This window comes from Ochotona princeps, chromosome 2 (genome assembly GCF_030435755.1).
Source record: "Ochotona princeps isolate mOchPri1 chromosome 2, mOchPri1.hap1, whole genome shotgun sequence".
In the NCBI taxonomy this organism is placed as follows: Eukaryota; Metazoa; Chordata; class Mammalia; order Lagomorpha; family Ochotonidae; genus Ochotona; species Ochotona princeps.
The window spans coordinates 104,222,697-104,249,791 of record NC_080833.1 but is presented as its reverse complement, the minus strand read 5'-3'; the positions used below and the strand labels follow the sequence as shown (position 1 = coordinate 104,249,791).

At 53.3% G+C, this 27,095-nt stretch overlaps 4 non-coding genes across 4 annotated transcripts; all 4 read right to left on the bottom strand.

The window, feature by feature from the left end:
• Nucleotides 1-9,476: 9,476 nt before the first annotated feature.
• On the bottom strand, nt 9,477-9,550 carry TRNAN-GUU (transfer RNA asparagine (anticodon GUU)). Its single transcript has one exon. It is a non-coding gene; the product is annotated as a tRNA-Asn (tRNA).
• A 3,648-nt stretch (nt 9,551-13,198) lies between these two features.
• LOC131479672 (U1 spliceosomal RNA) lies at nt 13,199-13,362 on the bottom strand. The gene has a single exon (XR_009245030.1). It is a non-coding gene; the product is annotated as a U1 spliceosomal RNA (small nuclear RNA).
• A 5,044-nt stretch (nt 13,363-18,406) lies between these two features.
• On the bottom strand, nt 18,407-18,570 carry LOC131479671 (U1 spliceosomal RNA). Its single transcript, XR_009245029.1, has one exon. It is a non-coding gene; the product is annotated as a U1 spliceosomal RNA (small nuclear RNA).
• A 5,070-nt stretch (nt 18,571-23,640) lies between these two features.
• Nucleotides 23,641-23,804, bottom strand: LOC131479670 (U1 spliceosomal RNA). Its single transcript, XR_009245028.1, has one exon. It is a non-coding gene; the product is annotated as a U1 spliceosomal RNA (small nuclear RNA).
• Between the last annotated feature and the right edge of the window lie 3,291 nt (nt 23,805-27,095).

The window sequence follows — 27,095 nt, the reverse complement described above, 5'->3', positions numbered from 1 at the left end:
GTTAAGACATTCTCCTAGGGCCCGGCGGCGTGGCCTAGCGGCTAAAGTCCTCGCCTTGAAAGCCCCGGGATCCCATGTGGGCGCCAGTTCTGGTCCCGGCGGCTCCACTTCCCATCCAGCTCCCTGCTTGTGGCCTGGGAAGGTGGTCGAGGACGGCCCAAACCTTTGGGACCCTGCACCCGCGTGGGAGACCCAGAGGAGGTTCCTGGTTCCCGGCGGCGTCGGATCGGCGCACACCGGTCCGTTGCGGTTCACTTGGGGAGTGAAAACATCGGATGGAGGATCTTCCTTTCTGTCTCTCCTCCTCTCTGTATATCCGGCTTTCCAATAATAATAATAAAAATCTTAAGAAACAAAAAAAGACATTCTCCTAATGCCTCAAAGGTCCCCAAAACATGGAGCCCAGTGAGGTAGCCTAGTGGCTGAAGTCCTTGTCTTGAATGGACCAGGTTTCCATATGGGCGTCAGTTCCTATGCTGGTGGTCCTACTTCCTATCCAGTTCCCTGCTTGTGGCCTGGGAAAGCAGTCAAGGATGGCCCAAAGCCTTGGGACTCTGCACCTGCATGGGAGACCCAGACGAGGCTCCTGGCTCCTGGCTCCTGACTTTGGATCAGCTGAGCTCCAGCTGTTGTGGCCCCTTGAGGAGTGAATGTCTCTCCTCTTTCTGTATATCTGACTCTCCAATGAAAATTTTAAAAGGCCCCGCAAACAAAATGAGGTGAAAGTACAGTCCTTTTCCTGATGGAAGAAATGCATGGGCATGGTGTGTGAGAGCAGGAAAACAAGACAAAGCTTAGACTGCGACTAGGAGAACCTTCAGTTTCCTCATACGGGTCTGTTCCACAGACCTCAACCCTCCAACTGCTTTCTGTCTCTCATGCCTCAAGTCCCTTGAACATATAGACTGCCTAGAGAAAATGAATCTTGGCATTGTGGCAGCAAGGTCAGGCTGCTACCTGCCACCAATTCACCATGTGTCTAAGGCAGAGGCCGGAACAGGTGAGGGGCTGAGCCAAGCTGAGTCAAAACAACCATTGGCATGCGCGTGATCTATGGCTGGGAGCAGGCGCGGTCGGGGAGCTAAGGGGACACCCTAACTGGGTTGAGGTTCCCACCAAGGGGCGTGTGGGCTGGAATGGGGGCTGTGTTCTGATCAGGAAACGATTGTAGTCTCCCTTGGCACAAGTGTGGACTGGGACTGGACGCTCCAAGCTGGGACAGACCCCAACACTGTCTGGTGTCCTGGAGGACCAGGGTAGCAGTGGGATGGATTAGGCTAGGTCTCAACCCCCTACTGAGCCATGTGTGTACCATATGTGGGTATGGACGAGCCGTGGCTAGACTGAAACATCCAACAAGAACCAGTGTGTGGGCCTGGCAGCGGGGCCTAGTGGCTAAAGTCCTCATCTTGAAAGCCCCAGGATCCCATGTAGGCACTGGTTCTAAACCCGGCAGCTCCACTTCCCATCCAGCTCCCTGCTTGTGGCCTGGGAAGGCGATCGAGGATGGCCCAATGCATTGGGACACTGCACCCATGTGGGAGACCCGGAGGGGGTTCCAGTTTCCCGGCTTCGGATCGGCGCGCATCGGCCCATTGCGGCTCGCTTGGGGAGTGAATCATCGGACGGAGGGTTTTCCTCTCTGTCTCTCCTCCTCTGTGTATATCTGGCTGTAATGAAATGAATAAATCTTAAAAAAAAAAAAAAAAAAGAACCAGTTTGTGTTGAAGGCCAGTCAAGAAAAGCCACTGTCCCTGCTAGGACAGGAGGTGAACTGAGTAGGGCTGACACATGGACCCACTGGTATGTGCAAAATCTGGTATTGGGAGAGGTTCTGATGGAGGAGCCTGGGCAACTCCTCTGGCAGGACACAGTCCCTGCAGGTAAGCACAAGAAACATGATAGGAAACAGCCCAGAGCAGGCCAGGGAAAGTTTCCCACTGGCATACATTTGGCATGGGTCGGGGGCAGACCAGACTGAATCAGTTCATGTCATCCACTGGCAAATCTGAGTACCAGAACAGAGTGTGGGTCGAGCCAAGTACAGTCGTGACAAAAACCAGTGCACAATACGGAATGCCAAGGTGAGGTTGCGTGTACCAGATGTGACTGCAGCACCCAACCAGCACGTGTGAGAACCAGGAAGGGAGGGGGCAGAGCCGGCAGGGGGAATAAGGGGGGGTTCCCTTGCTGGACAGCTACTCCCACTGGAGAGCGTGAGCTGGGATGGGGGCAGACCAGACTAAGCAGGGCTACAACACCTGTGTGCCTCATGTGGACTAGATCAGGGAAAAGCCAGGCTGGGCTGAGTATTCCTACTGGTGCAAACAAAATTAGAGTGGGTGAGGGTTGTTTGGGCTTAGCCGCAGCATCAGCTGGCAGAAGCTGGCACTGGGGGCTAATTTTGTCAAGTCAAACCACAGAACCACCTGGAGAGTGCATAATCTGGGAGTGAGAGAGACCTGGGAGGGAAATAGTGGGTTCCTCCCTCTTGGGTTACCACTCTCACGGAGGTCACGAAAACTAGGATAGGGGCTGGGTGGCTAGCCAGAGAGGCGCTCAACAACATTCGTGAGGCCTGGATAGTTGAGCTGGGTAGATGAAACTAAGCTTCAATACCCATTGACATGTATGAGAGCAGAAGGGGATGTGGGACAGACTGGACTAGTCTGCTACACATACTGGCAAAGCAGGGTAGGGGGCGGGCATGGTGGGGTTATTGTGGGTCGCTCTGATTAGGCTGCAGTTCCCACTGGTTTATGCGAGGGTCAAGTATGTGCTGGGCAGAACCAGGCTGGACTGCAACACCCATTGGTTCCAGTGTAAGTCGGGGCTGAGAATAGAATCAACCCAGCAATTGCAACCACCAGCTGATCAGGGCGATGGACTGTGCCTGGCCCTGTGCTTGCTAGTACATACAAGAAGCTGGTCTGATAACACCTCAAAGTTTCCTTAGGGATCTCCCCAATCGAAATGCCGGACTCAGAACCCTAACCAAGAAAAGACAGAAGACAGAACAAGTCAATCAACCACCTCAGCTACATGTTGGAGCGAAATACTGGGCAAACAGATACTCAGGACTACGTTAATCAGTGGATTCTTCAATGACTTCATAGTACTTGGAGTGGCGAGATTGGCAGCGATTCATAACTGGTGAACTATCAAAACCACTTGAGCAAGAACCTTGGAGCATGCCCCACATCTGGGACCTGGGGTGGGTGGGAAACTGGGTGGGCCTTCTCCCTCAATATCCCCTTTACCACAGACACATGAAGGAAACAATATGGAAATAATCGTCTTACCCACTTTCCTATAGCGCTTGAACCTTTTTACCCTAATTAAGTATGTAAAGATTGTCAAAAATATAATAAAAAAACCTCTGAGTTTCAACTAAAGAAATCCTTCTGAAAAATGATTCTGAGTCTGGAGCCAGATGCAAAGCATATGTCCTCACTATGCCTGTCCACACCAATTAAGCATGTTTGTTAACACACTCCTCTCCTAATTAATCCTCAAAAAATCATCTGACCCCAACCAGCCCAGAAACTGAAGCTGATCTCCCAGGTTGGAAGGTAAAATGCTGCCACTGAACTGCCATGAGTGCAACGCTGCCCAGTGCTTCCAGCAGACTGTATTTTCTTATAGAATTTCTGTACTGATGAGACAATAGTCCAAGACCGCATCCCCACACCCACTGATCCATAACCCCAAGGTATCATCACGCACAAGGCGAGGGAGGAGGAGAACAGGAGTCCTCCGTGAGCACACAACCCAAGGTGCCCCTCAGAAGAACCATGTGGACACACCTATGGAGGCGCGGTTACTCTCCCTGCCTTTTTCGCTGCGGACTGTCATGTTTCTGACGCCTGACTTGCAGATGTCTTTGTTCCTTTACCCCTGCAGGAGAGCTCACCCCAAGACTGTGGGCTACTGCAGCAGCCCCATTTGCCTTGTGGCGCTTTGCAACCGCCAGCAGGCGTTGGTCAGGGCGTCTAACCAGATCAGCAGACTGCAGCTGACCCACACGTGAACTGTCCCATTACGGAGCTGGCAGGACCTCAGGGTGCTCACCCTCTCAGGAAGTCGTGGTGCGCGGGGGCTTTTCAGCAATGTGAGTGGAGGAGTAAGCACGGCTTTCTGGATGAAGTCTGTGATACAGGACAACAAAATCATGCTGATAACTTCAGAGTTTTGGAAGAAAAATGGTGTCTGCCGTTTGCATTCTTTAGATTCTTGAATTAAGTACCTGAACTGAGCTTTCCATTGTACTCGATAACAATGATTCAGAAATTTTTCCTTTGGTCAGGAAAAGTGAATATGAACATTTCCATTACATTAGATGTAGATAGGTCAAAATATGGGAAGTCAAGTTAGCTGATAGGAAGTTCCCTGGCCGGGAATTGAACCCAGGTCGCGGGGGTGAAAGGGACAAATCCTAGCCACTAGACCACCAGGCAAACACAAAGCGGATACCACATGTAATTCACCAATCACAATTACTTCACCAACTTCAAAGAAGGCTGCACTCTTGTGTGTGAACACAACCAGAGTCATTGCTTATGTCCCTGCAACTCACAAAGACACACAATGGGCAACACACCACAACAAGACTTGGCCACGACCAACCGAGCAGCTTGGCAGAGTCCCCGGCGCTCAGACCGCGCTGCAGCCCGCGCAGGGCCGGAGTGCGAGCGCAGCCCTCGGGAGGGAATGTGTGTGCCAGAGTCCTTCAGGCTGGGCCAGGTCTGGGCAGGCCGGAGCCGTGGAGTGGGCGCGAGGAGCTGCCGAAGGGCCTGCAGCTAAATCCCAAGCCGGCGCTGCGTGTTTCTAAGTAGAAAGTGGGGGAAATGATTCATGAAGGAAAATGAACCTTTCCTACACTCACTGTGGTGACTCTCACTGGAACCAACTCGGACTGGTTACAACTAACCGCTGTAACTTCAAGGCTCAACGATTACCCAATCGGACCCCCTCTCTCTTTTGGAACGCCTGGACAGGCACTCGGCTCAGTCCCTTCTCGCTAGTGCTCATGAACATCCGTGGATCATTCAGTCTTTGTGTCTCCAACGCACGCCCTACTTCGCCAGGACACCCTGAAAAGCCCGCGATCAGACCAACACCGCTCTTCATTTGCCACTGGGTCAGGACACCGTATCTTGGGAGTTGAATTCCCGGGAGGTGTCCCTGTCTTTGCCTCGCCTTGCCTAGCCTAGCCTCCTTTCCTCTCTGTGCCCCACCGGCTCTGCCTGGCACCCGAGCACCCCTGGCGCGCTCAGCTCCCTCGGGGCCAGGCGCTTCTAGAGCAGAGGAAAGCGCGCTCCGCCGCCTCCAGCTTTGGGCTTCCAAAGCAGACTGCAGCAGGTCTGGTCCTCTGCCCTCGAAAGCTGGGTTTTCCTGAGCGTGGTTGTTTGCGGTCTGGTGCCCGCGCTGAGAGAATTCCTCCCCAGCAAATAAACAGTTTCTCCACGCTTTGGAGCCAGCTATGCGGCTGGTGCAAGGCTGTGGCTCGCCTAGCGCTAGTGCCCTCTTGACACTTTAACTAGCCTGTCCTCTTACTTGCTTCCTTGCAAAGCCTGCAAGTCTTCAGTTCCGTGTCTAAGGGGTAGGTGGTCCGAGCCCAGTCTCCATCCTTTACTGCATTTTAGAGCTGTCATGGTGTTTAAAATCCCACGCGAAATTCCATTCCTAAAGGGAACAGCACTCCCTTCAAGTTGTGATTGCCCAGAAAGGCATGAGCCTGGTTATCCTCCCTGAGTATCTATGATGGGGTTGGAAGCCCTGCCTTTCCTCAAAAAAGCTACTCAGAGTGGCCTTTTAACCACGTGACTTGTGCATAGATTCAAAACCACATAGGTTCTGTGATGTTTTTATGAAGTATAATTTCTGTATATGTCTTTCAGAAAATGTAGGTCACAGAAGAAATTTGTCACTTATAGTTAGGTTCTGTTGTTTTTATGATGCCCCCTAACCCTGCAGGCATCATTCTGTGTTCAGAGACATCCCAACATGTAAACGTTCACACATGACTTGCCACCTCCTCCGTGGCTTTTCCATTCTGGGATTTCCTTGACTTCCCAAGTGTTGTGGTTGCCTAGATTGTGTTCCCTGATCCTTTTGTCGAGAAGCAACAAATGGCCTAGGAATAGGTTTTGCACTAAGCCACAGATTTGCAAATCCTTAGTGGTGGCTCCATGCTTCCACCAGTCTGCCTGTTTGTGTTCAGTCTCCTGACAACCTCAGATCATTTTTGAAGACAGATAATTCCTTACAGTTACAGCTGTCAACCTTGAGAGAATTAACCCTAAAAACGTGAGAAGTCTTTACTAGAAACAGAGCCATTTCCTGCAATAATGGCTATATAGCGAACAGATGAAGAGGACGGTATGTGTGACGCTGCATAGCTGTGTAACAGTGAGCTAGTGTTGGCATCTACAAAGATGTGGAATTCCCAACACCCAGAGGGGATCCAACAATCATCTGAGTTTTTACCACTGCACGACAGTTCCAGAATACCAACGCTCCAGAAGATTTAAATGTGCGATTTCACAAAATCAAATCAGGCCGTGGCGAAGAAAGCAGAACCTGAACCCTAGTCAGTAGCCCACCAGGAAGACAAGAAGCTGCTGGTTCTTTGCCCCCACACATGCACGATTCCAGTGCAAAAGGACATCTGGGGAAAACCCGCACACTTGACCACAACCGGGCCTGGCTCCCCTTCCTGGCAGGTCTGGAACGCCGCCCCCTGCACACTCCCCAACTGTCGAACCCGCACCGGGCCTATCCACGAGCCCCGCCCCTCAGGTCGCATGCCCGCCAGAGAACACAGCTGTGCACCGTGCAGCCAATCGCCTCGTCCAGGCAACTAGCAAGAACCTGCAGCCTTAGGAGAAGACCGCCGAGCCCCGGAGAGAGGTTGCCCGGCGCCGGGGCAGGGCGGGAGGCTGCGGGCACGACCGAGACCAGGAGGCAGCCCGGAGAGGAGGAGCTGAGAGCTGAGGCGCCGGCAGCTCCCGCAGCACAGCTCCCGGGCACGGCGCCCACGGCCCGCGGGAGTCGCTCTGCAGCGCGGCCTTTAGCTCCTCGGGAAGGCGGCAGCGTCTCCCGCCCGCAGCCTGTGGCGGCTGCAAGGACTTGGCGTGGGGCGGGACTCGGGTGCCCTCTTCCCCATTCAGCATCCTGTCCAGGAGAATCAGTACCCCCCCCCCGTGGGGCACGGATGGTCTGTTCCACGTTCCTTCCCTCCCAGAGGACAGAGTAGAAGGAGGTGGCATCATGAGGACAGTGAGGAGACCCTTGGGAGAATGCCTTCTAAGACAGTTTCTGTAGTGGCTATACTTAGAACCAAGTGTAAAACGTGGAAAAGTAGCAGTGATAACGGGCATAGTACATTAGTGAGCAATGGTTCTAAATTTTCACAACTATTCATGCTTGATATGGTTTACAGTGGTTATTCACACTTAGCAGAATAATTTAAAAAGTTCATATACAAGGGCTGCTGTTATGGCAAAATGGGTCAAGCTGTCATCTGCAACAAACACAGGGCACCAAATACAGGCATCAGTTAGAGTCCCAGCCGCTCCACTTCTGATCCAGTTCCCTGCCAATGTGCCTGGGACAGGAGTGAAGGTCTTGGGAAAGCTGACTAGGTCACCACAGATAAGAGCTGCGGTTATTGGAGGACTTCAAGACAGCCTAGACTTCAGCACGTGAACAGGGTGCAACAGAATCTGTGTGTGCAGTGCTCACAAAAGGGAGAGGAACCCTGTTGAGCTCATCCAGGAAGTTTTTTATTTTCTTAGGATAACAAATTTCTGTACTGACCTTGGCAAGTGTCTGAGGTCACATCGCATTCCCACTGCTAAAGCGCCCCTGAGAGCCCAGGAGCTCAGCCTGCACCAGAGGGAGGAGAACAGGAGGTGGGAGGCTTGAGCACACAAGCTCCCTGAGCTCAGAGTCTTAGAGCGCCACCTACAGCTGCAGCTGAGGCCTTGACTGCTGCCTTGCAGGCAGAATGCCCTAGAACAGTTTGTTCCCAGAACTCTCAGCTCAGAACTGTCTCCCTCCTTCTCAGACTGCTGATGTCTACCCGGATGGTCTCTGGCACTCTCAGAGGCAGCACACAGCTTTCAGTCCAGGACACACACAGAAATGTGAGGATTACTCTCCCAGACCCAACAAGGGATGAACAGAAATGATTATGGCACCAGAACTGGGTTCTGCCACAGGCAGCTTGCAAACACCGCCTTGCCTTGCTAAAGAAGAGCAGGGCAGACTGTGTCTGCAATCTTGAGCTCACACAGACTGCTGGAGATGCAGACCAAGGTCAAAGTCTGTGGGTGATGGTCCAGAGGTGGGCTGAGCGTGAGACCAAGGCCGAGGCTTGGAGGTGCGGCTCCGCAGCTGGGATACGGTCCTAGGCCACAGAACCAGCTGTGCACTTTCAGGACAGCTTTGATACCTACTGACTTCTGTCTTTGGGTCGTGTTGTGGTTTTCTGATCATCAAGCACTGGCTGGTTAACGTGGATATGGAAGGTCTGGGTATTAAAGTGTGTGCCACATCAATTGCTGAAATTTTACTCCCTGAGCAGCTCAATGTAAAGTTGATGCAGCTTGTCTGCAAGGCCTTCCTTCCTTCCTTCCTTCCTTCCTTTACAGAAGGAGGCTTCTCTCTGGACATCTGCCTTTAGGAACTGTATGTTGTATAGGTCTCATGTCTTATTTTCCTAGTTGTGTGTGGCCTCCCTCTCCAGCCCTTTTCACCATGCGCCCTGTGTGGTAGGTTCCTCCATGGGTGTGTTTCAGGACTCCTGAGCTACAGGGACAGAAGCAGATGTGGGGTGGAAGGAAGGATTCAGGTCACGGTGGTGGCTTTTGTAGGGACAACAGACAAGAGCCTCTGTGACCTGAAGCTGGGTCCAGCCCCGACCCTCACAACCTCAAGGAGGAAAGACGCTCTCTTCCCAGATCCCTGACTCACAATTATCTGTCTGCATGTATTAGAAGTGCTGGCTGTGCAAAAGTGTGCAAAGAGAACCTTGTAGTTCCCTAGGCAACCCAGCTTTTCACTCCAAATATATGGGAGGGGACCAGGAATGCTGCTCCTGAAAAGTAAAGAATTGTATAAATTCTACCCAAATACACTTCCTTATCAACCCCAAACCACCTGCACTCCCTCCATGTCTCTCCCTATTGTGTTCATGATTGAACGGAGGAGTGAGGTGGTGGCAGAGTGGGCATGGGGAAGCATTTTCCTGAAGTCCAGATTCTCACTGGGGAACTGGATCATGCCACATCTCCACAGAAAAGTGCTTTCCGTTCCTAAATGAGGTTCCTGCATGTTTGCTTTACTGGCCTCTTGTTTCCTTTCTTTCTTCTTCTGTCTTTACTAAGCTGCTGAGGAAAGAACACATACAGAGTGTCCAGTTAACACTAGAGTTGGCAGAGCAGCTCCACAATAAAAAGAACACCACCAACCGTCCCTGGGTGGGCTCGAACCACCAACCTTTCGGTTAACAGCCGAACGCGCTAACCGATTGCGCCACAGAGACGTGGCTGACTCCACTCCAATGTCCCGAGAGCATGCGCACTCCTCGCCCGCTGGCGCCAGGCGCCGGGCCAGGGCAGGGATGGGCCGGTGGGTCCGGACCGAGATCAGGACCCCGCCGAGAAGAAAGACGAGGTGGGCGTGGCCTTGGCGCCCGCCGCAGCGCAGCTGGAATCCCAGAAGGAGAAAGGCTCATGATGGCGCAGGAGGAGAGACAGCAAGACGGTAGGAGGGAAGCGCCCGCTGCTGTGCCGCTCGCACGCTCACAGGAGAGCAGGGCGGCGTGCGGGGGAAATGTGGGAAGAAGGGTGCCCCCGGGAAGGGTCCGCGCCTGCGGCTCCGCACGGGGCGGATCGCGGCGTGCCAGGCGCGGGCGAGGTGCCGGCTGGGCTGAGGGCTTGAGTCTGGGTGTTTGTGTTTTACCCTCTTCTTGAGATCTTTGGAGACCTTTGGGTGCGGGGTTGGAAGCGGCGGAACGGAAGGCAGCCAGGCCTGGGTTGCTGGGGCGGACGTGAGCCCCACCTGTCCGTCCTCGCCAGCGTCCCCCTGGGCGGCGGGTTCGGTCCCCCGGTTTGACCCAAAGAGAAGTCAGCCGAGCATTCTTCACATCTCAGATTTGTTGACCTACAGGATACTTCGATACTCGTGTTTTTGTAGGATATATGAAGAATTTCCTTCATGCTGGTTGGAATTTGGCATGCTTAATTTAGGGTCTTGGCCAACAAAAGTACACTCTGCAGCTGAAAGATGTAATGAGTACGAAGCCCAGAAACATACGTCTCAGATTGGACCACAGGAATTGCACACTTCTCAAGAGATTTTGAAGTTATCCCTAAATTACACATTCTAGTGATGGTGGATGAAGTTGTTCATTGTTTGGCACCACAGAAAGGACAGCTGCCTGTGACCACAGCATCACACACACTTACCTGTTTGAGCCCTGACTGCTTCTCCTCCAGTGCACCTGCTAACGTATCTGGAAAAGCGGCGGAATTGTCCGAGTGTCTGGACGTCTACCACCCTTCAACCTGACCCACGTGTGGTGGTCGCGACCATCTGAAGAGTGAAACCGTGGTTACATCTCGCTCTTTCTCTCTTTCTCTACCACTCTGACTCTCAAATAAATAAGATTAAATCTCTCTCACACACACAAGAAAGGATAGTGTAGGATAATGGAACTTGAGAAAACATGTTGTATGATTGATCTTTCAAGTATTCTTTTGATAATAAATTACTTTTCCAATTATGTATCTACTTCGCATTAATCAGTTAAGATAACCATAATTTAATACACTTAGGAAGCTCATGAAACTACATGAGCAGTGTCTAGATGAATTAATTAGTTTTGAATCATTCATGCAGAACTTTTTATGAAAAAGCAAATGATTAATTACTGAGAAGTAAGTAATAAGAAACATCAGAACTCTGTGAGGTATGATAGTTACCTAAAAATAACAAACAGAAAATTATTAAATTCATTAAACACTTGCTAATTAAAAATCAATTGGCAACTTAGAATTCGAGAGGCTGTGTTGACTAAAGAAGGCAAGTTATAAAATAATCACATTGATTAGATTCATTCTGAGATTTTATTGATACAAGCTGAATTGTGAGCATGTATCTTAAGTTATGTTTCTGCAGATTATTAGCATTTTTGAAAAAGTATCAATCAGAAAATATTGACCCAAAAAGATTAGATTATACATTAGCATAGCTAATAGCCATTTAAAGCATGTCAAGCAGAAGTTTTCATTTTCTTTTCTTTCATTTCATCTCTTCAGAACGCTTTGTTTCTGGTTAAACTCTCCACTGACTCCTAGATCATACGGTAGCATCATTTTCTTCAAGAAAGCTCTTGATTTTCATTTCTTCAGGGACACATTGGTCATTCAGTGGCATGCTCTTTCACTTCGCGGTCGTTTTTCATTTCTGTCCTTCCTGTCGTTGGTATTGTATGGCGGCCTTTCATTTAAGGGGATGTGCTGTGGTGACTGTCATGGAGACTGTCACATCCAGATGTGAGAACACGATGCAGTCTGTATGAGCGTCTCTACTTCCGGAGCAAAGATGGGATCCCCGTGAAAGTGCTAACTGTGTCTCGGCAATAGAATGGACATGTGAGAGTTTAGGAAGAACTATACCCAGTGGGGGTGTGGGTGTGGGTGTGGGGAGGGCAGCTGTGGGGCGGGGGGTTATGGAAATCACAGGGGCTATGGAACTATATCGTAAGCTGATAACAAGGAATAAGAAAAGGAAAAGAGTTCAAAGGCAAAGGACCGCAGCAACAAGAGGACTCCGCAGCTTGTACCCTACCAAGCAGCCTCAGCTGCTGCAAGCTGTAGCGGTCGTGGCTAGCGCTCCAGGGTTCTGCTTGCTTTCTTGGAGATTGGAGAGTTGCAAGAAGACAGGTGTTTCCCAGTTAGAACAGATAGACAGAGAACACCAAGGAAAGCGTAGAACCAGACAGGAAATGGTCAGCGTATGGACACACACATACCTTACTAGGTAGGATACAACGATTAGCTACTCCTCACTAAGGTATGTATTGAAGATTTCTCTGCACACCCCTCCTAAAACTGTTCTGCACTTCATCTGTTGATATATGCCTTGTTAGAGTTATAAGCCAGTTCCGACTATCCTAAAAGCTGCCAGATTCAGCAGAATGATGCTTCAACGCTGTAAACTGCTAAATACTAAAATGAAGATAGACACGAGGCAGCTGAATAGTACCCTATCATAGCCATTTTAAGGTGTATAGAAGCCGGTTGTATATGAACTAAAACTGAAATGTCGATGAAGTAGTCAGAGGATGTGGTTAAGAACTTGCATTTTCTAACATATTGGTTACTCAATGCCATGTCAAAGAATTCCACAATGTTGTAACTTGTTGTTGATGTTGCGTTGTGGCTTTTGATTGGTCGGGATGCTATTGTGCCAGCTCTGCCTTCAGACCAGAGATGGTCTCCGCAAGAAACCATCGAACTAATCTGGACGACAAGATGCTGGACTCTAGGCTTGGTATATGCTTGCAATGAAAGGCTCTTGACTGAGTTTGAAGTGTCATACTGCACCAAATTGGAGGAATCCCCACCATGGGGGGAGGGTACGGGAAGGGGTGTGGGCAATGCCAGAGCCGATGAAACTGCGTCACATAACGCAATGCAATTACTCTTCAAAAAAAAAACAAATCCAAGAAAAGCAGCAGCAGCAGCAGCAGCAGCAGCCAGGTGTGTGTTTGTGCATTGGAGACTTGCTTGCAGGAAAGGAAAAGAAAGGAAGGGTTTCAGTGTGGGGTGCAGGAGTGGTTTTGTCGGTTGTGAGAGACTGTAGCCAAGTGTCCTGTGGCTCCCTGTGGCTGGGGTGGTTGGGAGTGGCAGTGACGGGGCGGTGTGGAATGGAGTGGAGTGGAGTGGGGTGTGAGCGTGGCATGTAGGGCTTTGTGTGTGTCTGTGCGTGCGCGCTGGGCTGCAAGTCCGTGGCCCTGTGGAGGCCAGCGAGACGTGGGATGCAGGGCAGGTGAGCAGGGCAAGTAGCAGTCCTCGGGGCAGAGGACTGAAGCAAGAATGAGTGGTGGAGTGTGCAGTGGGTGATGCAGTAGCACAGTGGGTGTGGGAAGCACTGCCACAGGTCTGCCCTTGGGACACAACGATGTCAGGGGAGAGCGCGAACGCAGTCCCCCACTACCACAAATTATGCAGTCGAGTTTCCCACATTTGGGGAAATCGCAGGGGTCAGCACCTCCCAAGTGCAATGGAGGAGCCTCACCCTGGGAAAACCACCTGCTTGATCATGGTATCTCCCCTGCCAGGTAAGTATGAGCCGCCGCCGCAACGCCACTACACAGACACACACCACCGACACTTCACACACACGCTCACTGACGCACGCGCGCTCCAGCCCCTCTGCGCCCTCACACGTACAAAAGCGTGCCCATTCATTCGCAACACACCGTCTCACACTTGCTCACACACTACGGGAACTCGGCTCGTTTTCCTGCAGCAGCCGCTGGCCCAGCAGCCCCCGCGCTTCCACATCTGCATACTTATACACGCCCTCTCCGGGACCTCTCTGGCCCAGACCCGCCCCGCCCCGCCCCGCCCCGCCCCGCCCCCACATCCCACCCCACCCCCGCCCACCCCCGCTCAGCCAGAGTGGAGGGACGTGCCTGTCTGTCCCATGGCCCCACTTGGTCCCCGCCTAGCCCCTATCCAGCCCGTCCGCCTCCCTCGGGCTTTGCCCCGGGCCCCAGCCCTCGTCCCTCCCAGCTGTCCTGGGCCTTGGCCCATCTCATGCCGCGACCCTGGTGGGGGGAATTGGGGAACTCTTTGAGGGCGCTGCATCTCCTGCTGGTGAGCAGGCAGGGCTGGTGTCAGGGCTGGGTGTTGGTTGGGCTGGGCAGGGCTGTGTCGCTCACCAGCAGGTGTGTGGGTTGAGCCGAGGCAGAGGGGCAGCGGGACGGGGACAGGCGGCTGGCTCCGCGCCAAACCCAGGCACAACCACAAGCACAGGAGTCAGGCTGACTTGTGGACCATGACAGGCCAGGTTATCACATCGACAGGGTTGCATGAGAGCCAGGGATGGAGGCAGGCAGAGCAGGGCTAGGCTGCGGCACCCCCCGCTGGCAAGAGTTGGGACTGCGGGTGGGCCTGGCCAGGTCAGGCTGCAGCATCCAAAGGCAAGGGCTAAGACAAGACGGGGGATAGGCCACGCCACAGTGGGCCAAGTAGGGGCACCCACTGCTGCACATGAGAGCCAGGTCTGGGGGTAGACGAGGCAGAGCTGAGCGGTAGTACCCGATCCGAGAGAGCCGGAATAGGTGTGGGCTGGTCTTCAAGGTTGCGGTGCCCAACAGCGAAGGTCAGGACTGGAGGTGGGCCAAGTCAGGCCGAGCCCAATGCCGAGGTGAGACGGGGCACCAGGCTGGGAGTGATCGAGCATAGGAGGAGTTGTGGCAGGGGTGGGAGGAAGGCTGCTGAGCCACTGCTCCCACTCACTCCACTGAGGAGCGTAAGAGCTGGGATTGGGGGGTGGGATTGGGATTGGGGCTGGTGAAGGCCTGGCAGGGCTGCAACGACCACAGCACGAAGTGCTGGAAAGCGCAAGACCTGGTGCTTGGCCTAGTGGGGAAACTTGGCTGCAGCTTCCACTGGCGCAAGGACGCAGGTCAGGGTGGATGAGGAAGCGCCATCGGCAGCCAGAGTGGTCGACCCAAGTAGACCCGCGGCTGACTTGGCCCTACCAACTCCTGGATTGCTGTGTGACAGAAGAGTGCGGCTTCGGGGATTCAAGGGTCAGGATGTGTTCAAACAGACGGAGAAACATCAGCCCGTGTGAAGCAGAGATGGGCACATTCCCAGGAAATAGGAGAGGACAGAAAGGCAGCACACAGCGGGGCACCTGGAGACTGACAGACACAGGAAAGCAGAGGAGACAACGGTGTTGGTGTGGCACTGACCGATACCCCAGTGGCCTTCAGCAGGCGGCAGTCTGAATTGCACCGGCAGCCAGAGCTCCAGCAGCAGCAAGGTGGCAAGGGACATTCACCGGCAGCTCAGGAGGCGAACCCAGGCAAAGAACTGCCCGTGCTGCTGGTCTGTTGGACTTGACCAGGAGCAGAGGCAGAGCGGCAGGTCCCAGATGGCGGTGTGGGAGCAGGGTAGATTTCACAGCCCCGTCTGCCCCCTAGAGCCGACTTGGGCACCATTTTCTGCAGGAGGACAAAGGCTATATGGGACAGTACTGCACATGCACTGAGCTGAGAACGAACTCATTTCCGGCTCAGGGACCTGCAGCAACGTGACAACCCTCAGCTGTCACCCGAGATAGGTCCGAGTTAGCCCTCAGACCTGGCGGCCGGCAGATCAAGAGCTCTGCTAGAGGCACGTCAGGTGCCATTTTGTACGGTGTGGAAAAACGAAGACTGCAGGGACAGCAGTGAGCTGCGCATACGCTGGGCTGGGAGCAAACTCACCGAGCTCAGTGCATCGCACTGGTCCCGCAGGGAAAATAATATCGCCTTTGGCATCTTACGACTCAAAAGGTGGAGAGTGGTGAGCCAGGAGCCAGGAGCCAGGAGCTGGGGCTGCCATGGTGGAAGCCTAACATAACAACTGCCGACCTGGAACTCGCTGGAGGGGGTGGCACAAGCGACTGCAAACCAAGAGCCGTTTGCCAACCACAATAAGTAAACGCACACTGTAGACCTGTGGGTGACACAGCTTAGAAACCTGCCCCAAGGAGAAGAATCTGATGACCAGCAGCGCAATGACCAAGAGCAAAAGAGGAGACAAAGGCACGACGGATGGTACTCCAGAGTCCCTGGAAAAGAGCAGAGGCCTCGGCCAACCTCAGAGGTAACTGGGGAATACGTGGAGAAATGGAGGATACAGAATCCAAAACACTTGGTACACAGCTGCCTATCAACGACGAGAAGCACGTCAAGCAGAAGGTCAGGAAATTGAAGGAACGTGTCACGCAGGGGATGATCCAAATGAGAGCTGAAATATCAGAACTGCAGAATACAGCACAGTCAATTAAAACTATAGTGGAGAGTCTCGAACACAGCACAAGGCTGTCGGCCCAGGATGACGTAGCCAGCAAAGCTTTGCTTTGTCTTTGAAAATGAAATAAAACTCTCCCGCGGTCAAGAAAAGCTGAAAGCATATGCCTCTTCCAAACCTGCCCTACACAGGATACTTTAGCTGTTCTCTTGGCAGAGAAGAGGAATAGCACCCACCAAAACCAAAGGCAAATGGGAAGAACATCCCAGGAGACTAAAGGCTAAATCAGTGAACAACCCATTGCTGAAAGGACACGAACCAATTACCACCTGAATGGAAATGACTTACGTTCACCAAACATCATAGATTAGCAGACTGGATGGAAACACAAAACAAAACGAAACCAAACCCATCTCTTTATCGCCTGCAGAAGACATAGCTCACCAACAAAGATAAGCGGAAACTGCATCTTCTCACGGGTTTTCGTTTTCTTTTCTTTCACTTCATCTCTTCAGAACGCTTTGTTTCTGGTTAAACTCTCCACTGACTCCTAGATCATACGGTAGCATCATTTTCTTCAAGAAAGCTCTTGATTTTCATTTCTTCAGGGACACATTGGTCATTCAGTGGCATGCTCTTTCACTTCGCGGTCGTTTTTCATTTCTGTCCTTCCTGTCGTTGGTATTGTATGGCGGCCTTTCATTTAAGGGGATGTGCTGTGGTGACTGTCATGGAGACTGTCACATCCAGATGTGAGAACACGATGCAGTCTGTATGAGCGTCTCTACTTCCGGAGCAAAGATGGGATCCCCGTGAAAGTGCTAACTGTGTCTCGGCAATAGAATGGACATGTGAGAGTTTAGGAAGAACTATACCCAGTGGGGGTGTGGGTGTGGGTGTGGGGAGGGCAGCTGTGGGGCGGGGGGTTATGGAAATCACAGGGGCTATGGAACTATATCGTAAGCTGATAACAAGGAATAAGAAAAGGAAAAGAGTTCAAAGGCAAAGGACCGCAGCAACAAGAGGACTCCGCAGCTTGTACCCTACCAAGCAGCCTCAGCTGCTGCAAGCTGTAGCGGTTCTGCTTGCTTTCTTGGAGATTGGAGAGTTGCAAGAAGACAGGTGTTTCCCAGTTAGAACAGATAGACAGAGAACACCAAGGAAAGCGTAGAACCAGACAGGAAACGGTCAGCGTATGGACACACACATACCTTACTAGGTAGGATACAACGATTAGCTACTCCTCACTAAGGTATGTATTGAAGATTTCTCTGCACACCCCTCCTAAAACTGTTCTGCACTTCATCTGTTGATATATGCCTTGTTAGAGTTATCAGCCAGTTCCGACTATCCTAAAAGCTGCCAGATTCAGCAAAATGATGCTTCAACGCTGTAAACTGCTAAATACTAAAATGAAAATAGACACGAGGCAGCTGAATAGTACCCTATCATAGCCATTTTAAGGTGTATAGAAGCCGGTTGTATATGAACTAAAATTGAAATGTCGATGAAGTAGTCAGAGGATGTGGTTAAGAACTTGCATTTTCTAACATATTGGTTACTCAATGCCATGTCAAAGAATTCCACAATGTTGTAACTTGTTGTTGATGTTGCGTTGTGGCTTTTGATTGGTCGGGATGCTATTGTGCCAGCTCTGCCTTCAGACCAGAGATGGTCTCCGCAAGAAACCATCGAACTAATCTGGACGACAAGATGCTGGACTCTAGGCTTGGTATATGCTTGCAATGAAAGGCTCTTGACTGAGTTTGAAGTGTCATACTGCACCAAATTGGAGGAATCCCCACCATGGGGGGAGGGTACGGGAAGGGGTGTGGGCAATGCCAGAGCCGATGAAACTGCGTCACATAACGCAATGCAATTACTCTTCAAAAAAAAAACAAATCCAAGAAAAGCAGCAGCAGCAGCAGCAGCCAGGTGTGTGTTTGTGCATTGGAGACTTGCTTGCAGGAAAGGAAAAGAAAGGAAGGGTTTCAGTGTGGGGTGCAGGAGTGGTTTTGTCGGTTGTGAGAGACTGTAGCCAAGTGTCCTGTGGCTCCCTGTGGCTGGGGTGGTTGGGAGTGGCAGTGACGGGGCGGTGTGGAATGGAGTGGAGTGGAGTGGGGTGTGAGCGTGGCATGTAGGGCTTTGTGTGTGTCTGTGCGTGCGCGCTGGGCTGCAAGTCCGTGGCCCTGTGGAGGCCAGCGAGACGTGGGATGCAGGGCAGGTGAGCAGGGCAAGTAGCAGTCCTCGGGGCAGAGGACTGAAGCAAGAATGAGTGGTGGAGTGTGCAGTGGGTGATGCAGTAGCACAGTGGGTGTGGGAAGCACTGCCACAGGTCTGCCCTTGGGACACAACGATGTCAGGGGAGAGCGCGAACGCAGTCCCCCACTACCACAAATTATGCAGTCGAGTTTCCCACATTTGGGGAAATCGCAGGGGTCAGCACCTCCCAAGTGCAATGGAGGAGCCTCACCCTGGGAAAACCACCTGCTTGATCATGGTATCTCCCCTGCCAGGTAAGTATGAGCCGCCGCCGCAACGCCACTACACAGACACACACCACCGACACTTCACACACACGCTCACTGACGCACGCGCGCTCCAGCCCCTCTGCGCCCTCACACGTACAAAAGCGTGCCCATTCATTCGCAACACACCGTCTCACACTTGCTCACACACTACGGGAACTCGGCTCGTTTTCCTGCAGCAGCCGCTGGCCCAGCAGCCCCCGCGCTTCCACATCTGCATACTTATACACGCCCTCTCCGGGACCTCTCTGGCCCAGACCCGCCCCGCCCCGCCCCGCCCCGCCCCGCCCCCACATCCCACCCCACCCCCGCCCACCCCCGCTCAGCCAGAGTGGAGGGACGTGCCTGTCTGTCCCATGGCCCCACTTGGTCCCCGCCTAGCCCCTATCCAGCCCGTCCGCCTCCCTCGGGCTTTGCCCCGGGCCCCAGCCCTCGTCCCTCCCAGCTGTCCTGGGCCTTGGCCCATCTCATGCCGCGACCCTGGTGGGGGGAATTGGGGAACTCTTTGAGGGCGCTGCATCTCCTGCTGGTGAGCAGGCAGGGCTGGTGTCAGGGCTGGGTGTTGGTTGGGCTGGGCAGGGCTGTGTCGCTCACCAGCAGGTGTGTGGGTTGAGCCGAGGCAGAGGGGCAGCGGGACGGGGACAGGCGGCTGGCTCCGCGCCAAACCCAGGCACAACCACAAGCACAGGAGTCAGGCTGACTTGTGGACCATGACAGGCCAGGTTATCACATCGACAGGGTTGCATGAGAGCCAGGGATGGAGGCAGGCAGAGCAGGGCTAGGCTGCGGCACCCCCCGCTGGCAAGAGTTGGGACTGCGGGTGGGCCTGGCCAGGTCAGGCTGCAGCATCCAAAGGCAAGGGCTAAGACAAGACGGGGGATAGGCCACGCCACAGTGGGCCAAGTAGGGGCACCCACTGCTGCACATGAGAGCCAGGTCTGGGGGTAGACGAGGCAGAGCTGAGCGGTAGTACCCGATCCGAGAGAGCCGGAATAGGTGTGGGCTGGTCTTCAAGGTTGCGGTGCCCAACAGCGAAGGTCAGGACTGGAGGTGGGCCAAGTCAGGCCGAGCCCAATGCCGAGGTGAGACGGGGCACCAGGCTGGGAGTGATCGAGCATAGGAGGAGTTGTGGCAGGGGTGGGAGGAAGGCTGCTGAGCCACTGCTCCCACTCACTCCACTGAGGAGCGTAAGAGCTGGGATTGGGGGGTGGGATTGGGATTGGGGCTGGTGAAGGCCTGGCAGGGCTGCAACGACCACAGCACGAAGTGCTGGAAAGCGCAAGACCTGGTGCTTGGCCTAGTGGGGAAACTTGGCTGCAGCTTCCACTGGCGCAAGGACGCAGGTCAGGGTGGATGAGGAAGCGCCATCGGCAGCCAGAGTGGTCGACCCAAGTAGACCCGCGGCTGACTTGGCCCTACCAACTCCTGGATTGCTGTGTGACAGAAGAGTGCGGCTTCGGGGATTCAAGGGTCAGGATGTGTTCAAACAGACGGAGAAACATCAGCCCGTGTGAAGCAGAGATGGGCACATTCCCAGGAAATAGGAGAGGACAGAAAGGCAGCACACAGCGGGGCACCTGGAGACTGACAGACACAGGAAAGCAGAGGAGACAACGGTGTTGGTGTGGCACTGACCGATACCCCAGTGGCCTTCAGCAGGCGGCAGTCTGAATTGCACCGGCAGCCAGAGCTCCAGCAGCAGCAAGGTGGCAAGGGACATTCACCGGCAGCTCAGGAGGCGAACCCAGGCAAAGAACTGCCCGTGCTGCTGGTCTGTTGGACTTGACCAGGAGCAGAGGCAGAGCGGCAGGTCCCAGATGGCGGTGTGGGAGCAGGGTAGATTTCACAGCCCCGTCTGCCCCCTAGAGCCGACTTGGGCACCATTTTCTGCAGGAGGACAAAGGCTATATGGGACAGTACTGCACATGCACTGAGCTGAGAACGAACTCATTTCCGGCTCAGGGACCTGCAGCAACGTGACAACCCTCAGCTGTCACCCGAGATAGGTCCGAGTTAGCCCTCAGACCTGGCGGCCGGCAGATCAAGAGCTCTGCTAGAGGCACGTCAGGTGCCATTTTGTACGGTGTGGAAAAACGAAGACTGCAGGGACAGCAGTGAGCTGCGCATACGCTGGGCTGGGAGCAAACTCACCGAGCTCAGTGCATCGCACTGGTCCCGCAGGGAAAATAATATCGCCTTTGGCATCTTACGACTCAAAAGGTGGAGAGTGGTGAGCCAGGAGCCAGGAGCCAGGAGCTGGGGCTGCCATGGTGGAAGCCTAACATAACAACTGCCGACCTGGAACTCGCTGGAGGGGGTGGCACAAGCGACTGCAAACCAAGAGCCGTTTGCCAACCACAATAAGTAAACGCACACTGTAGACCTGTGGGTGACACAGCTTAGAAACCTGCCCCAAGGAGAAGAATCTGATGACCAGCAGCGCAATGACCAAGAGCAAAAGAGGAGACAAAGGCACGACGGATGGTACTCCAGAGTCCCTGGAAAAGAGCAGAGGCCTCGGCCAACCTCAGAGGTAACTGGGGAATACGTGGAGAAATGGAGGATACAGAATCCAAAACACTTGGTACACAGCTGCCTATCAACGACGAGAAGCACGTCAAGCAGAAGGTCAGGAAATTGAAGGAACGTGTCACGCAGGGGATGATCCAAATGAGAGCTGAAATATCAGAACTGCAGAATACAGCACAGTCAATTAAAACTATAGTGGAGAGTCTCGAACACAGCACAAGGCTGTCGGCCCAGGATGACGTAGCCAGCAAAGCTTTGCTTTGTCTTTGAAAATGAAATAAAACTCTCCCGCGGTCAAGAAAAGCTGAAAGCATATGCCTCTTCCAAACCTGCCCTACACAGGATACTTTAGCTGTTCTCTTGGCAGAGAAGAGGAATAGCACCCACCAAAACCAAAGGCAAATGGGAAGAACATCCCAGGAGACTAAAGGCTAAATCAGTGAACAACCCATTGCTGAAAGGACACGAACCAATTACCACCTGAATGGAAATGACTTACGTTCACCAAACATCATAGATTAGCAGACTGGATGGAAACACAAAACAAAACGAAACCAAACCCATCTCTTTATCGCCTGCAGAAGACATAGCTCACCAACAAAGATAAGCGGAAACTGCATCTTCTCACGGGTTTTCGTTTTCTTTTCTTTCACTTCATCTCTTCAGAACGCTTTGTTTCTGGTTAAACTCTCCACTGACTCCTAGATCATACGGTAGCATCATTTTCTTCAAGAAAGCTCTTGATTTTCATTTCTTCAGGGACACATTGGTCATTCAGTGGCATGCTCTTTCACTTCGCGGTCGTTTTTCATTTCTGTCCTTCCTGTCGTTGGTATTGTATGGCGGCCTTTCATTTAAGGGGATGTGCTGTGGTGACTGTCATGGAGACTGTCACATCCAGATGTGAGAACACGATGCAGTCTGTATGAGCGTCTCTACTTCCGGAGCAAAGATGGGATCCCCGTGAAAGTGCTAACTGTGTCTCGGCAATAGAATGGACATGTGAGAGTTTAGGAAGAACTATACCCAGTGGGGGTGTGGGTGTGGGTGTGGGGAGGGCAGCTGTGGGGCGGGGGGTTATGGAAATCACAGGGGCTATGGAACTATATCGTAAGCTGATAACAAGGAATAAGAAAAGGAAAAGAGTTCAAAGGCAAAGGACCGCAGCAACAAGAGGACTCCGCAGCTTGTACCCTACCAAGCAGCCTCAGCTGCTGCAAGCTGTAGCGGTCGTGGCTAGCGCTCCAGGGTTCTGCTTGCTTTCTTGGAGATTGGAGAGTTGCAAGAAGACAGGTGTTTCCCAGTTAGAACAGATAGACAGAGAACACCAAGGAAAGCGTAGAACCAGACAGGAAATGGTCAGCGTATGGACACACACATACCTTACTAGGTAGGATACAACGATTAGCTACTCCTCACTAAGGTATGTATTGAAGATTTCTCTGCACACCCCTCCTAAAACTGTTCTGCACTTCATCTGTTGATATATGCCTTGTTAGAGTTATAAGCCAGTTCCGACTATCCTAAAAGCTGCCAGATTCAGCAGAATGATGCTTCAACGCTGTAAACTGCTAAATACTAAAATGAAGATAGACACGAGGCAGCTGAATAGTACCCTATCATAGCCATTTTAAGGTGTATAGAAGCCGGTTGTATATGAACTAAAACTGAAATGTCGATGAAGTAGTCAGAGGATGTGGTTAAGAACTTGCATTTTCTAACATATTGGTTACTCAATGCCATGTCAAAGAATTCCACAATGTTGTAACTTGTTGTTGATGTTGCGTTGTGGCTTTTGATTGGTCGGGATGCTATTGTGCCAGCTCTGCCTTCAGACCAGAGATGGTCTCCGCAAGAAACCATCGAACTAATCTGGACGACAAGATGCTGGACTCTAGGCTTGGTATATGCTTGCAATGAAAGGCTCTTGACTGAGTTTGAAGTGTCATACTGCACCAAATTGGAGGAATCCCCACCATGGGGGGAGGGTACGGGAAGGGGTGTGGGCAATGCCAGAGCCGATGAAACTGCGTCACATAACGCAATGCAATTACTCTTCAAAAAAAAAACAAATCCAAGAAAAGCAGCAGCAGCAGCAGCAGCAGCAGCCAGGTGTGTGTTTGTGCATTGGAGACTTGCTTGCAGGAAAGGAAAAGAAAGGAAGGGTTTCAGTGTGGGGTGCAGGAGTGGTTTTGTCGGTTGTGAGAGACTGTAGCCAAGTGTCCTGTGGCTCCCTGTGGCTGGGGTGGTTGGGAGTGGCAGTGACGGGGCGGTGTGGAATGGAGTGGAGTGGAGTGGGGTGTGAGCGTGGCATGTAGGGCTTTGTGTGTGTCTGTGCGTGCGCGCTGGGCTGCAAGTCCGTGGCCCTGTGGAGGCCAGCGAGACGTGGGATGCAGGGCAGGTGAGCAGGGCAAGTAGCAGTCCTCGGGGCAGAGGACTGAAGCAAGAATGAGTGGTGGAGTGTGCAGTGGGTGATGCAGTAGCACAGTGGGTGTGGGAAGCACTGCCACAGGTCTGCCCTTGGGACACAACGATGTCAGGGGAGAGCGCGAACGCAGTCCCCCACTACCACAAATTATGCAGTCGAGTTTCCCACATTTGGGGAAATCGCAGGGGTCAGCACCTCCCAAGTGCAATGGAGGAGCCTCACCCTGGGAAAACCACCTGCTTGATCATGGTATCTCCCCTGCCAGGTAAGTATGAGCCGCCGCCGCAACGCCACTACACAGACACACACCACCGACACTTCACACACACGCTCACTGACGCACGCGCGCTCCAGCCCCTCTGCGCCCTCACACGTACAAAAGCGTGCCCATTCATTCGCAACACACCGTCTCACACTTGCTCACACACTACGGGAACTCGGCTCGTTTTCCTGCAGCAGCCGCTGGCCCAGCAGCCCCCGCGCTTCCACATCTGCATACTTATACACGCCCTCTCCGGGACCTCTCTGGCCCAGACCCGCCCCGCCCCGCCCCGCCCCGCCCCGCCCCCACATCCCACCCCACCCCCGCCCACCCCCGCTCAGCCAGAGTGGAGGGACGTGCCTGTCTGTCCCATGGCCCCACTTGGTCCCCGCCTAGCCCCTATCCAGCCCGTCCGCCTCCCTCGGGCTTTGCCCCGGGCCCCAGCCCTCGTCCCTCCCAGCTGTCCTGGGCCTTGGCCCATCTCATGCCGCGACCCTGGTGGGGGGAATTGGGGAACTCTTTGAGGGCGCTGCATCTCCTGCTGGTGAGCAGGCAGGGCTGGTGTCAGGGCTGGGTGTTGGTTGGGCTGGGCAGGGCTGTGTCGCTCACCAGCAGGTGTGTGGGTTGAGCCGAGGCAGAGGGGCAGCGGGACGGGGACAGGCGGCTGGCTCCGCGCCAAACCCAGGCACAACCACAAGCACAGGAGTCAGGCTGACTTGTGGACCATGACAGGCCAGGTTATCACATCGACAGGGTTGCATGAGAGCCAGGGATGGAGGCAGGCAGAGCAGGGCTAGGCTGCGGCACCCCCCGCTGGCAAGAGTTGGGACTGCGGGTGGGCCTGGCCAGGTCAGGCTGCAGCATCCAAAGGCAAGGGCTAAGACAAGACGGGGGATAGGCCACGCCACAGTGGGCCAAGTAGGGGCACCCACTGCTGCACATGAGAGCCAGGTCTGGGGGTAGACGAGGCAGAGCTGAGCGGTAGTACCCGATCCGAGAGAGCCGGAATAGGTGTGGGCTGGTCTTCAAGGTTGCGGTGCCCAACAGCGAAGGTCAGGACTGGAGGTGGGCCAAGTCAGGCCGAGCCCAATGCCGAGGTGAGACGGGGCACCAGGCTGGGAGTGATCGAGCATAGGAGGAGTTGTGGCAGGGGTGGGAGGAAGGCTGCTGAGCCACTGCTCCCACTCACTCCACTGAGGAGCGTAAGAGCTGGGATTGGGGGGTGGGATTGGGATTGGGGCTGGTGAAGGCCTGGCAGGGCTGCAACGACCACAGCACGAAGTGCTGGAAAGCGCAAGACCTGGTGCTTGGCCTAGTGGGGAAACTTGGCTGCAGCTTCCACTGGCGCAAGGACGCAGGTCAGGGTGGATGAGGAAGCGCCATCGGCAGCCAGAGTGGTCGACCCAAGTAGACCCGCGGCTGACTTGGCCCTACCAACTCCTGGATTGCTGTGTGACAGAAGAGTGCGGCTTCGGGGATTCAAGGGTCAGGATGTGTTCAAACAGACGGAGAAACATCAGCCCGTGTGAAGCAGAGATGGGCACATTCCCAGGAAATAGGAGAGGACAGAAAGGCAGCACACAGCGGGGCACCTGGAGACTGACAGACACAGGAAAGCAGAGGAGACAACGGTGTTGGTGTGGCACTGACCGATACCCCAGTGGCCTTCAGCAGGCGGCAGTCTGAATTGCACCGGCAGCCAGAGCTCCAGCAGCAGCAAGGTGGCAAGGGACATTCACCGGCAGCTCAGGAGGCGAACCCAGGCAAAGAACTGCCCGTGCTGCTGGTCTGTTGGACTTGACCAGGAGCAGAGGCAGAGCGGCAGGTCCCAGATGGCGGTGTGGGAGCAGGGTAGATTTCACAGCCCCGTCTGCCCCCTAGAGCCGACTTGGGCACCATTTTCTGCAGGAGGACAAAGGCTATATGGGACAGTACTGCACATGCACTGAGCTGAGAACGAACTCATTTCCGGCTCAGGGACCTGCAGCAACGTGACAACCCTCAGCTGTCACCCGAGATAGGTCCGAGTTAGCCCTCAGACCTGGCGGCCGGCAGATCAAGAGCTCTGCTAGAGGCACGTCAGGTGCCATTTTGTACGGTGTGGAAAAACGAAGACTGCAGGGACAGCAGTGAGCTGCGCATACGCTGGGCTGGGAGCAAACTCACCGAGCTCAGTGCATCGCACTGGTCCCGCAGGGAAAATAATATCGCCTTTGGCATCTTACGACTCAAAAGGTGGAGAGTGGTGAGCCAGGAGCCAGGAGCCAGGAGCTGGGGCTGCCATGGTGGAAGCCTAACATAACAACTGCCGACCTGGAACTCGCTGGAGGGGGTGGCACAAGCGACTGCAAACCAAGAGCCGTTTGCCAACCACAATAAGTAAACGCACACTGTAGACCTGTGGGTGACACAGCTTAGAAACCTGCCCCAAGGAGAAGAATCTGATGACCAGCAGCGCAATGACCAAGAGCAAAAGAGGAGACAAAGGCACGACGGATGGTACTCCAGAGTCCCTGGAAAAGAGCAGAGGCCTCGGCCAACCTCAGAGGTAACTGGGGAATACGTGGAGAAATGGAGGATACAGAATCCAAAACACTTGGTACACAGCTGCCTATCAACGACGAGAAGCACGTCAAGCAGAAGGTCAGGAAATTGAAGGAACGTGTCACGCAGGGGATGATCCAAATGAGAGCTGAAATATCAGAACTGCAGAATACAGCACAGTCAATTAAAACTATAGTGGAGAGTCTCGAACACAGCACAAGGCTGTCGGCCCAGGATGACGTAGCCAGCAAAGCTTTGCTTTGTCTTTGAAAATGAAATAAAACTCTCCCGCGGTCAAGAAAAGCTGAAAGCATATGCCTCTTCCAAACCTGCCCTACACAGGATACTTTAGCTGTTCTCTTGGCAGAGAAGAGGAATAGCACCCACCAAAACCAAAGGCAAATGGGAAGAACATCCCAGGAGACTAAAGGCTAAATCAGTGAACAACCCATTGCTGAAAGGACACGAACCAATTACCACCTGAATGGAAATGACTTACGTTCACCAAACATCATAGATTAGCAGACTGGATGGAAACACAAAACAAAACGAAACCAAACCCATCTCTTTATCGCCTGCAGAAGACATAGCTCACCAACAAAGATAAGCGGAAACTGCATCTTCTCACGGGTTTTCGTTTTCTTTTCTTTCACTTCATCTCTTCAGAACGCTTTGTTTCTGGTTAAACTCTCCACTGACTCCTAGATCATACGGTAGCATCATTTTCTTCAAGAAAGCTCTTGATTTTCATTTCTTCA